Source organism: Pinus tabuliformis, chromosome 2_2 (assembly GCF_031772625.1).
Source record: "Pinus tabuliformis cultivar Carrire ecotype Pingquan chromosome 2_2, CPIR1, whole genome shotgun sequence".
NCBI classification, from domain to species: domain Eukaryota; kingdom Viridiplantae; phylum Streptophyta; class Pinopsida; order Pinales; family Pinaceae; genus Pinus; species Pinus tabuliformis.
This window is the reverse complement of record NC_142300.1, coordinates 977,494,093-977,507,856: the sequence shown is the minus strand read 5'-3', so window position 1 is coordinate 977,507,856 and position 13,764 is coordinate 977,494,093. Positions and strand designations below refer to the sequence as shown.

At 36.9% G+C, this 13,764-nt stretch overlaps 1 pseudogene; it reads left to right on the top strand.

Moving 5' to 3' along the window:
- The first annotated feature begins 4,644 nt into the window (after window positions 1-4,644).
- On the top strand, window positions 4,645-5,604 carry LOC149196525 (magnesium-protoporphyrin IX monomethyl ester [oxidative] cyclase, chloroplastic-like; annotated as a pseudogene).
- Window positions 5,605-13,764: the final 8,160 nt, after the last annotated feature.

The window sequence follows — 13,764 nt, the reverse complement described above, 5'->3', positions numbered from 1 at the left end:
AAAGGTGAAGCATCTCATGAAGGAGTAGGGCAATACATCTATTGCCTTGTATTGTAAACAAATATTTGAGCCACAAGAAATTTGATATCAATGTTCAAGTATTGGAGAAAAGAAGAAGATTTAGCATGCCAACTATTTATGATACTTTGTCTTGCAAGTTGTATAGAGAATTGGATAGCCGTAAGGATATCTGTTTTAGCTTGAGTGGGAGTCTGCCATGCAACAAATCCTATGTAGCATGAGCATAACATGGAAAATCATGGAAGTGCAGAGGGGCTAAAAGTGTGAGATAGTTTTCCTTGCATGAATCTATATAGACTCATTGTATAGATCTCATGCTATTCTCTGTTATTGGGTGCTCTGTTTTAGCTTTTATTAGGTAGTGACTGTAATGAATACTATACACTAGCTTATATAATGGCAATACTATGCTTACTTAATTGGTCATATTCCATCATCTCTATTAGGCGAATACAATAGATATGGTTAATCTCATAGATATAACACACATATTAGGTATATCTTATATCAAGTGTAATTGTTACTCATAGTATGTACGTAATATATAGGGGGTAATAAAAGTATAGAATGTATATGGTGAAAGCGGTGTCATATTTATTATGTATCATAACCAATATAAGTGGGATTAAAGCAATCTAAGCTAATTCATACATATCTCATGTTTGTTTGATATCATAGTAAGCTCGACATAGGTTTTATTCATGTAGAAGCATGTAATGGGAATATTAGTCACTCGAATCGACGAAGATCATAGTGAAGGGTTACTGCTAACTTAATGAGAGTGTTGTAATGAAACCAATACTCTTACTTGTACTTATTATGCTAAGACGTACTACTTGTGTGTAAATAATGGGAATAGAAGCATAGACCTTATCATCATAATCTATGCCTGAATGAAGCTATGTTTATTACATATCATGTTGAACAAGTATGATTTCGAGAAGTAATCACATAAAATTTAACATATGTAGAGTGGTTGTAAACTATAAAATATAGTATATAACTAGAATAAGAAAGAGTACAGACTCATTGTATATATCTCATGTTATTCCCTGCTATTGGATGCTATGTTCACCCTTCCATTCCCATGGCATCCACATTCATTGGAAACTTTTCATCCATTCTGGATATGCTTAGGAGAGTGAGCAAGTAGTTTATCTCCATGTTCAGGAGAAACAAGGATTTTTTTCATTATTACACTAATGAGGGCATGGATGAGATGGAATTCAGTGTCATATGCATCTAATGCCTCTTTATATGCCATTTTTGGAATCAATGTCTGTTAGACTAATAAGATGAATTAGGAAGAATTTTCTCATTGGAGAGATATTAAATTCAAGACATTGATAAGTATACATTCTTCGGACCAGCGATATCTTCTAAGGCTGCATCCTACATGTCTGCCAGCGTAGCACATCTCCTTTCTCTCAATAACAAGCAGAAATCAGAGTCAAAATCATTGGCATAAGTGAGTTTGGTAGAGGTAGGAGTAGGTTTTACCTCATGGTATCTTACTATACATTCGATTAAATCTTTTATTAAAATCAGGTATTGACTCCCCATGTTCCCTCTTCAGATTACCAAACTCAGTATGGTAATATAGAAAGTCCTTTTTATCTCCCCATTACTTCAAAAATGCATAATCTAATGCTTCAATATTTGTTATAGATCTCTAGGGCAATTCTCTAAAACACTTCCTAGCCTCTCCATCAAGGCTTTGGACAAAAACTCTCATCCACACATCATTTTCACTTATATCTAAATTATCAACATAACTGTAAAAAGCTTCAAGGTGTTCTTCTGCTATTACTCCCTCTGTTCCAGTGAATTTAGGCATATATTTTTGATATTCTCCCATAGACATAGGATTTAAAGGGACATGCAATACCAACGGTCCATATCTGGCAGCTAAAATTCTTTCTATCCTTGTAGGTGCTTGCTGTCCTACCATGATTGGAATATTTGGAAGAATACTAACAGATGGAGCAATAGGAAGTAATGTGATGGATGGCAGAGATAAAGGGATGTTTTGGACTGAATGGGATGCTTTCTTTGGACTGAGATTCAGAGGGGAACTAACTGTACAAGGGGCTAAACTAATCTCTGAAGGTTTTTCCTTACTAACAGTGCTAGGCTCTAAGTCTTAAAACTGTAAATCTTCAGCTACAACTTTATCTTTCAGAGATGAATTATAGTTTTAGGCTTACCTGATCCTGATGCCCCTTTCTATGATGCTTTCTTTGATTTGACAGTCTTCTCAGGTTCAGACAATGGTTCAGCTGGAGATTTCTGAGGATTTCTTCGAGTATGTCTCACAAACTGAGACAGAACTTCGATGTGGAGTCGACAAAGGTTGATCTTCCTCCAATGGAGTCGCCAGACAGATGATTACAACCAGAAACTATGTTCAAACCTTGTCTATCATCAAAGCTTGAAGCTGTGTCGTTCTCCCAGGGAAGCTGAGCTTCAATTCTTCGATCCCTGGCAACGACGCCAATTTAAAGTTAACACCCCAAGAAACTCTCCTAGGTTGTATATCAGAGATGCTCGGGAACATTACAAACTCAACAAAAATGTTGGATAAATGGTGGATGAATGAAAGGAATGCTGCATATTCAAGCCAGATAACCACTTCTACTATGATTGACCCCAGACATGGGTGAACACCCCTAGACTACAAGGCTTTAGACCACCAATTACTCACAGTTTTAGAGAAAATGTGATGATGGAGAAGACTGATCACACCAGCAGATGCACAGGACCCTGTGATGGCCAGCTGCAACTAGTTAAAGGTCTGTAAAAATGTTTTCTAATACACAGACATGATGACAAATCTCTGGCATTAAAACAATAGAAACCTGCAAGCAAATTCAATGATACATGCTAAATCCTAACACAAAGGTGGGATGACAGCCCCTCTAATGCTAAATATTAACAACACATGAATAAATGTAGGACAGGCACAACCTGGAACAAGAAGAAGAAGAGGAAAGTGAGAAATCAACAACAAAAGAAGCTTGTATTAGCTGGAAATGCAGAACAAAAGCTGCAGGTTACACAGTAGTTACAGTCTCCAGAAGTTGAAGCTTACAACAGAATAACACTCATCAACCTGATTACATCATTTTTCTGGGTATATATAGAATCTGTTTACAAAAATTGCTCTGCTGCTAAGCATGGAGGGGTCATAATGGACCACCAACCACATTTACAGTTAGATATGGGTCTCTGATAACAATTTGATGGTTTTCAATGAACAAAATGGCTCTTTCTGTACTTTGATGTCCTTTCTGAGCAAATGGAATGTAATGTGTACAAGGCTCCATGACTGATTCATATCTGGATCTGCTTGAAGCCGTCCTTCTTGTCCTTGACCGTGGTGTCTTTGAATGCAGGTAGCTGAGGAATTAATGCGCCCACTGCTGTATTATCACTCCCTTCTTTGCGTGCATGAGCCGAGCCAAAAACACTGAAAAACGCCTTGAAAATGGATGAAGAGCCGAGAATGAATGATGGTCGTTGGATGGTTCAAATGGATGGCCTAGATCTGATAGCGAGAAGAAATGGAAGACACAGATGCAGATTAAACAGCGGCACATATCTCAGACATTGGATGATAAAATCAACAGCGGAGATTGCGCAGGCGGAGCTATTAGGAAATGACAAAGAAGATTAAATGAGGGCCCTCGGATCAAGCTCGCGGAGATTCGACAGTTGACGGGCGGTGGAGTTGAACATGCGATAACGGGCAGGGGGCCATACTAGAAGAGAGGTAAGCGGTCTCCCCGCACCGCTCTTTTGGGAGAGGCGGTTTACGTACAAGGGCATGCGATCAAGTTATATGATGACGCGTGGCAGGTAGGTCCGGCGGGAAACCGCTTTCCCCGCTGCCTAACGTACGCGCAAGTTACGAGAGTGGGGACTGCGACTATCATTGGATCATCAAGCGGGTGCGATCGGACGGTTGAGGTAACAAACATGTGCTCCGGGGTTGATGTGACAGGCGCAGGTGGGCCCGGGCTTTATTAAAGCTTAGGGTTATGATTTTTTATCATATGTGCGGGGTTATAATGTCTTTAAAAAGGTTAGCGCCAGGGATTAAATAAAAATAAAAATGCGTTTAAATGAGGTTTTAGAGGTTTATGCGGGGTTTAAGGTTATCGGGCTTTTATGAAGGGTTAGCGGGGCTTAGTAGTGTTAAAACACAATATGACCCGGGAGCTGGTTAAATAGGGTTTAGGCGGGGTTTATAAAAGAAAACAAAAATAATGATGATAGGGAGAGTAAAGAGAAAGGAAGGGAAGGAGGAAATAAAGGTGGCGGGAGTTATAAGGGTAAAGCAAATGGCAGGGGAAAGATTGAATGAACTGCTGCTAGCCGCTCCTTTTTAGAAAACACCATAGCCAAGCTGTCCCTGACCCTCAAAAATGCTCAAACATGAAGCAGAGCTAACACTACCTACGTCTATTGGCACTACGGTTTACTAAATTGGATATATTTCCATTTGAAACTTACATTGGATAAATTATTTATCTGGAATATTTTTTTTTTCCACTATAATTGCATTTTATGATGTAATCTATCTATTGAATTTCTCAACTCAATCTTTGACCATTGGGTTACATGTTTCTGAACAAGGGTTTATCAAATTTCAATCTTGCACTGGAGCTCGGTTTCCTAGCTAATGAATGCAAATATACTTTCTTCAAGCCTAAGTTCATATTCTATGCCACTTACTTATCTGAGAAGATCGATTACTGGAGATATATTACCATCTATAGACACCTAAGAGAAAACCCCGAGTATCAAGTGTATCCTATATTCAAGTACTTTGAGAACTGGTGCTAGGATGAGAATAGGCACGATGAATTTTTCTCAGCTTTATTGAAAGCACAACCACAATTTCTGAATGAATGGAAGGCCAAGCTTTGGTTAAGGTTTTTTGTCTCTTGGTGAGTTAATCTTGAATTACATCTAATATATCCTAAATATCTAGGCAATATGATGTCTGCTATTTTCATTCAATATTTATTGGATGCTTTTTTGTTTCTTATTTTGTGTGAATGATTTCTTCTGGGTACACTTGCTTTCCTTTTGCAGGTATATGTGACAATGTACTTGAATGATTGCCAGAGGACAACATTTTATGAAGGCATTGGACTGAACACAAAGAGTTCGATATGAATGTTATCATTGAGGCGGGTTAGAAGTTTCACATAGATCACAACACTTAGAAGCCATTTTTTGTGCCTAAAATTGAGTTGTAGTGATGTTTTGTGTGGGAGGGATTTTACCAATGTATTTTTCTGACTGATGCAGACAAACCAAACTACAACAAGGATTTTGCCTATTGTCTTGGATGTTGAGAATCCAAAATTCAAAAAGAAACTTGATAGGATGGTAGACATCAACCAATAGATAATAGAAATTGGAGAAAGCCAAGCTCCTGGCTTTGTGAAGAATCTCCAAAGAATTCCTCTTATAGTTGTTTTGATGTCAGAATTAATAACAACTTATTTGATGCCACCCGTGGATTCCGGTTCTTTGGATTACATTGATTTTGAGCCACATGTTGTGTACTAGATTCATTTCATACATGCATAACTACACAATTGCACTATATTGTCGAGAATGGAGCTTTGTGACTCTATGCCTTTGTTTGTATTTGTTTGAATTTTGAGATGTCTTATCATTTTCTAGAAAAAACATTCATATTCTGGCAGAAGATTGTCTTTACATATGCACATGCTATATGCAACTTTGGAGTTATTTAATCTAAAGTTCTCAACAATAGAAAGTCCCTATGTATTTTTAGTAAAAACAATATTTAGACTCAATAGGTGTTTTTATGCCATGATTTGTGAAAACATTAATCTCTCATAGCTTGACAGAAGTGGTAGAGAAAATATTAATCTCTCCTACCTCGACAGAAGTGGTGGTCAATATCAACACATACAAGAACTTTTTGGTGGAATATTATCAAAACTGATAGAGGGATATGCAAGACTGTACAGTAAGAACCTTGACAAACACGACCATTGAAGCTTGCAACATTGTTTATAGGAAGAACAAATTATGTTTCTTTTTTCCGAACATGTAAGTTAGTATATTACAGTTTAATGAATATGTTTTCCTATTATCATATATGGTTTTATACTTTATTAAAAAAAATTCCAAGACTTCACAATGTTTTATAACTTAGTAAAAGAATCACCAAGGCTTTACAAATTTTTATTATTTAGGGAAAGATTCAACAAGGTCTTACAAGATTTTATAGTTCGGTGTAAGAATCGCCATGATTTTACAAGATAATATAAGCTGGTGAGAGATTCACCAAAAAAGGTATATATACGTATTATATTATTGATAAAATTGCCTTCCATTTTTCCTATGTATCATGAGGATTCGCCCATTTATTATACATATAAATTTAGGCGGGTTCTAAAATTTTTCCCTGATGAGACCTCCTGTCCTTCAATTAATTATTTTAAGATTCAATTATGGATATAGTTAATCTAAAAGAGATTACTTAATAGATGGGGAGCCAGGTCAGCTCTGTAAGAGAAAGGGATGGCGTAAAAAGTTTTCTGGTAGCTAATCACTGGTTGGCTAACCTTGTTTCAGAGAGATAATTACCTTAAAAGCAATCGTTGATAAATATACTTTGCTTTCTAATGATTGGGGTTACAAGTAGTTCATTAGATAATGACAGAAATATCTAAGCGAAATTTGTCGTAGTTTGACAATAAATTTTACCAAACTAGGGTGTTGACTCATTAGGAGAGTTGAAGGTAAGCATAATGAAGTCATCTCCTTAAAGAATAATTCCTAAAGAATAAGATTTCATATATATATATATATATATATATATATATATATGTAGATATAGATATATATAGATATAGATATATCAGAGAATAAACTGTTTGCCCAATGATCATGCCAAGGAGATCTTGAAAATATTAAAATGACAGAAATATCTAAGCGAAATTTGTCGTAGTTCGACAATAAATTTTACCAAACGAGGGTGTTGACTCATTAGGAGAGTTGAAGGTAAGCATAATGAAGTCATCTCCTTAAAGAATAATTCCTAAAGAATAAGATTTCATATATATATATATATATATCTATATATATATATATATATGTAGATATAGATATATATAGATATAGATATATCAGAGAATAAACTGTTTGCCCAATGATCATGCCAAGGAGATCTTGAAAATATTAAAATATACCCTAATTCAAACCAAAGAGAGAAAGATCGGGAATCCTATAAATGTCAAAGAAAAACAAAGCATGAAAATAGGCCAAAAACAAATGAACATTCGATAATGTATTAATCAAATAACAAACTAATAAAGATGAAAAGGATTGACATGTAGGGATAATATGAAAACTTGAAAACACACACACACACACACACACACACACACACACACACACACACACACATACTTGTCTTTAAGAGTCTTAGTTAACATTGTGAGAGATGTTTGATAATTTGACCTTTTTATTATTATTCACTAATAAAATCAAATGCTAAACTAAACAAATTTAAAAACAAATGAGCATGTATGATGTTGATTCAAAACTAAGGAGAGCCTTGAGAACTAAAGAGAAGTTTATGATATTATCTCACTAAATGTATTCTTATTTTTTCATATTAGGATAAAAAATTTATCAAACAAAGTAAACGAGAATACAAAAAGCGTTAGAAAAAGGTTAAGTAAACTCCCCTAATAGTGTCATAATGATGGCTCGTTTCAAGCTCATATTTTTCATACCTTCATTATTCTAACAAATAAAAACAATCAATCTAATAAAACAACAACATTAAGTTACTTACCCTAATATGTGGAAAATTAAACAACTAATTGAAATGATATTTCCAGTGTAGCCATTCAAGCAGCTCCAATCTTGGAATGCCGTGGAGATCCCCAATAAGTAAAATGAATTGAAGCATCCTAAAATCAAAAGTAAACAAATCATGCTTACTTGGAAAGTCTTCATTGAGAAACATGGCAAGTATGATCTTACCATTTTTCGGGAACCTAGCTCGATAAGCTTGTCCAAGCCAATCTCCAATCATATCCTAATAAGTACAAATCTTGACATTAAATTGTATGGAATAATTTGAAGATGTGAATGGTCCTTGATTGTAATGAATAAAATCACATAAAATAATCTTGGTACCATCATTAGGATGCATTCGAAAGATCATATCAAGAGAATAAGAATTGGTCATAGTCATTAATTGAAGTGTCATATTCTCTTGATAATTCTTATCAAGGCTACATATTTCAAAATCAACAATTTGAGGTGAAGCGCCAGAATTAAACAATAATTTTGAACCCTCACCACTTGATGCAAAGGTATTGTGATTAATATCATGATGAGAACCAATAATTAATTAATTATGATTTTCAACTTCAAGTAATTGATTATGATAAAAATGAGATTCTTTATTACACACAGGTTAATCTAAATCAATATAAGAGATTCTCTGAGACAAATTAAATCAGTTGTTAATCTCCCTATTAATAAAAAATGAATAAGTCTAGGGGATGAAATATTGTCATCAAAGGAACATGAAAATGTGATTTCAGACTTGTGTTTAGTGATCCGAGTTGACTCAACTCTCGGATTTAACCAAGATATTTTACTTCCGTGATGTTGTTAGAATTGCATTTAAAAGAGTATAAATGAAGACATATGCATGCTTAAATAGATGGAAACATAAGCAAATCATAGACATGAGACGTTGATAATGGAGTTCGTCTAGGAGGGACTACATCTCTGGGCCTCGGTGTCAAGATGGTGTAGGCCGCTGCATTAAGTGCTGGAAAGAGTGATGATGTACATGAATGTGTTTTCTCTATCATGCAAGGAATATGCCCTCATGCAGGAGTGGCTCCACAAGATGTTTCGCTGCGGGAACCCTTATTCACGAAAAGACTCCTATCAGCATGACATAATTTCACGTATGATAATAATGAGCATCCCGCCAACATGGCATAAAAGGAATCTCAATTAAAACATACATAGCGACACATGAGTATCCTGTCAACATGGAGACAAAGGGATCTCAATCAAAACATGACAATAAGTGCATCTCACATCAAGAACAAAACAAGATCCCACATCAAACATCAAACATCAAACAAGGATCTATACAACATAATGCATCTCAAGCAAAGAGACAAAGAAGTACATGATCACACTGCATATACCTCACATCAAGTAGTTATCTGAAGAAGAGGATGATAAACTACTGGATCTGGCTGTACCATCAATCTTGGGGCATTGAATATCACAGAAATGACTGCTCGCACATTGAATGCTAACACCTGCACTCCACTTTGAAAAGTGGCCGAAAAATAGAATGATCAAATGGAAAATATGATTACACCATTAGATTCGTGGCATCGAATAGTATAAAATCGACTGTCAAATTTTTGAATTTTGACAAAGTGAAAATCTGGGGCTACAGGAATATTTTAGATTCCCCCTAGATTCTTCAAAGATACCCTCCTCTAGGTCATTTGAAGATATGCAGCTCAAATCAGAAAAATAATCTTGCCAATGAGATCCTTGAGAAATTCTAAGAAGAATGAGTATAAAGTTGGCTGCATTATGAATCTGGCGAATTTTAGCCTCCAAGGAATTTGGAAGATTCCCTCAAGATTATCAAAGATTCTCCTCCGCTAGGAATCTACAAATATGTTGCTCAAAAGGAGAATCCAACCTCGCCATTGCGTTCCCTAAGGAAATCTGAGAAAAATGACTGTAAACTTGATTACATTTTGACAAAATGAATTTTTACCTTCCCATGGAATTTCAAAGATTCCTCATAGCATCAAAAGATTTATGTCCTATAATCCCTGCCACATGGTTTTGGTTCTGGGTTCCGCCTTGGGCTACTGTACGATGCTCCACGATTCGCTGGTTCTCTGTTCGTTCACCCTCTTCCCCATCGAACGACAATGAAGATTTTTATAAAAAATGTGTGGTGGAGATTTCAAAACTCAACCACTTGGCGTATTGGTTGGTCCGCCCGGGATAGGCATTTGCTTCTGCATAAATCACGGTTCGAATCCCCAAAGAAGAAATTTTGGCACTGAATTTGTTTCATTTAAGGAACCATTGGAACAATAATACATAATTGTTTAACCGTTATATTTTGGTGCAGACTTTTATGGTGTTGTGTTTTGTTGTTTTGATGTTTGGTTGGCGTATGCCACATGGGGCCGCCCGGTGGGGGTCGACCCACGTGGGTCAGGTGGGTTCAATCCCCGCCAGCTCCACATTTAATGTGATACATGCATAGTATTTGGGGTGTGGGCCGGGTCCACCGGAGGTGGCCCGCCCACCCATTCTATTTTTAATGTGTTATGTGGTGGTTGGGGGTCTTGCGGTGTCATGGCCGCTGACCCATTTTTAATAAGAATTTGTTTTGTAAACTTATATTTGGGCCTGATGGAGGTGGTGGGGCACACCTATTTTATAATATTTTTTTTTGTTTGTTCTTACAACAACATTAATTGTTTTCAAATTTTTTGAGATTAAGGGATATTGGGCAATTTAAAGAGGTCACAATTTTTCCCATTTTCAGGAGCTAAGTTCCCACGCCGGTTGATGGTGAATTTGTAGGACACTTAAACCTGGCCCATTGCCCAACTTTGACTGGCTCATTCTCCCTCATATGAGCTCGGATTTGAGTGTTGTTCGCACCGTTGGAATCAGGTCAATGAGCACTTCAATCTGGTGCTAGTTTGACAGTATTCTAACCACTTTGAATTTTGACCCTTTCTAAGTCCTCTTGGACTCCTACCTGTGTCTGGAGCCACCTATATCAATCCTCCCCACTGAGGAGATTTTGGTCCTCCAAAAGCATGAAAGTTAATATGCAACTTCTTTGTACCTTGTTTTCACTTACAAGTGTCTGATAAGTCACCCTTCCTTCTCCTTCACCTTTGTCCTTCGGAGCCATAAGCGATGAGCCAACACCTGCCACCTCTACAAACTTGTAATACATTTATGAAAATTACATGCTTAATTCACATGACCAACTAATGACCCAAGCATCCCATACTTGCCATGAGATTATAACACATACTCAGTGGTCAAGTTTACATCAAAATGGGAACAATACCCCAACTATCAAAACAAGGGAAAAATATCATTATTGCTTCAACAAGTGATGGAAAACACATCATCACTTTCACATTTTAAAATGCACATAAAATAAGACTAGACATCTTTGTTGCTTAACAAGTGATGGAAAACACATCATCACTTTTACATCTTAAAACGCAACAGATGATTTACAAAAGCATGACGATGACAAGCTAACATATTTAGAAACCATTTTTCACTTATCAAGGTGAATGGGTCACCTCCTTGTGGCGCATTCATTGGTCGAACAATCATTTCATCTGGTTCATGCACCAATGCTTTGTCTTTAAGGTGCTGCTCTGGATGGAGTCTCCAACACGTGGCTCTTTGATGGCCACTTCTATCGCAATGACTACAATAGGTCTTCTTCATCCAGATTTTCTTTACCTTCTTCTTTGCCTGCTGTTGAGAGGGTCTTTCAAGCCTCATCCTTTTGTGTGCTGCTATTCTTTTCCAACACTCAACAAATGTATGGTTATGTAATCCACAAAAGTATGTGTTTTTCGATGCCATGTTTTACGTCCATCATTAACAACATGATTGTAATTGAAATGAACATTTGAATATCGATACTTATTATACCTTTCCTTATTGTCTCTGGTGTAATTATGGCGATGAGAGCTTGCCTCAGCTCTTTCCCTGCAATGGGAACTGCCATGGGTTGATGGGGATGTGTTCCCATCATTCTCTTTCCTTGACGATTTCAACGATGTCTCAGAAGCATCTGACACCTTCAAGCATTCTACTTCGGTGTATCCCAAGCCTGCATATCGAGGTCTCTCCATTGTCAAGTTGGAAATAATTGATGAAGGCTTCTCATCATTTGTTGTTGTTGGTTCGTTGGTTGTCCTGGCGCATTCCCCAACTTCCTTACCAACATACCCAAGTCCTGCCTGACGGGGTAATTCCTCTAATTTGATGGGGTCGACAATGCCTTGGCCATAATGCCCAAACTTTTTCCTTCATATCCCATTTCCTTCAACAGTTTGGATCTAATTCCCGTGGTATGATTTTCAAAAACAATGAAATCATTATCAAGAAACATACATGAATTTAGAGAATTATTTTTTACCTCAAATGGGTCACACTGCAACTTTTCCAAGGCCTCGTCCTTAGCTTACAGCTGTTGTATAAAACTCTATTTTTGCTCTTTCTCTTCATGTAGAAGCATCTTCAATTCAACGTTCTCTGTTTGAAGATTCTGGTTGTTATGCTTCAGTTCTTCCAGGGCCTCTTCCGTGGGTTGCAACTTAAGCTACACTCCTTGCTTTTCCTCTATCTCTTTTTGTGGAGCTTCATACATTATTTCCACCTTTTAGGAAATTCTGAGCATGGTATCGTACATTGCTTTGTCATCCTCCATCGTTGCACATTCCATTGTTCATGCTCGCAATTCACATTCATGCGAAGACCACTCTGATACCAAACTTGATCTGAGTTGACTCAACTCCCAGATTTAACCAAGATCTTTTACTTTCGTGATGTTTTTAGAATTACATTTAAAAGAGTATAAATGAAGACATATGCATGCTTAAACAAATGGAAACATAAGCAAATCATAGACATGAGACGTTGATAATGGAGTTCGTCCAGGAGGGACTACATCTCTGGGCCCCAGTGTCAAGATGCTGTAGGCAACTGCATTAAGTGCTGGAAAGAGTGATGATGTACATGAATGTGTTTTCTCTATCATGCAAGGAATATGCCCTCATGCAGGAGTGGCTCCACGAGATGTTCCGCTACAGGAACTCTTATTCACAAAAGGACTCTTATTAGCATGACATAATTTCATGTATGATAATAATGAGCATCCCGCCAACATGGCATCAAAGGGATCTCAATTCAAACATACATGGCAATACATGAGTATCTCGTCAACATGGCGACAAAGGGATCTCAATCAGAACATGACAATAAGTACATCTTACATCAAGAACAAAACAAGATCCCACATCAAACATCAAACATGGATCTATACAACACAATGCATCTCAAGCAAAGAGACAAAGAAGTACATGATCACACTGCATATACCTCACAACAAGGAGTTATCTAAAGAAAAGGATGATAAACTGTTGGATCTAGTTGTACCATCAATCTTGTGGCGTCGAATATCATGGAAATGACTAATCACACATTGAATGCTGACACCTGCACTACACTTTGAAAAGTGACTGAAAAATGGAATGATCAAATGGAAAATTTGATTACACCATCAATTCGTGGCACTGAATAGTGTAAAATCCACTGTCAAATTTCTGAATTCTAACAAAGTGAAAATTCGGGGCTACAGGAATATTTTAGATTCCCCCTAGATTCCTCAAAGATTCCCTCCTCTGATTCATATGATTATTTGCTGCTCAAATCAACAAAATAATCTCGCCATTGAGATCCTTGCGAAATTCTGAGAAGAATGAGTATAAAGTTGGCTGCATTTTGAATCTGGTGAATTTTAGCCTCCAAGGAATCTGGAAGATTCCCTCAAGATTCTCAAAGATTCTCCTCCACTGGTAATCTATAAATCTACTGCTTAAAAGGAAAATCCAACCTCACCATTGCGTT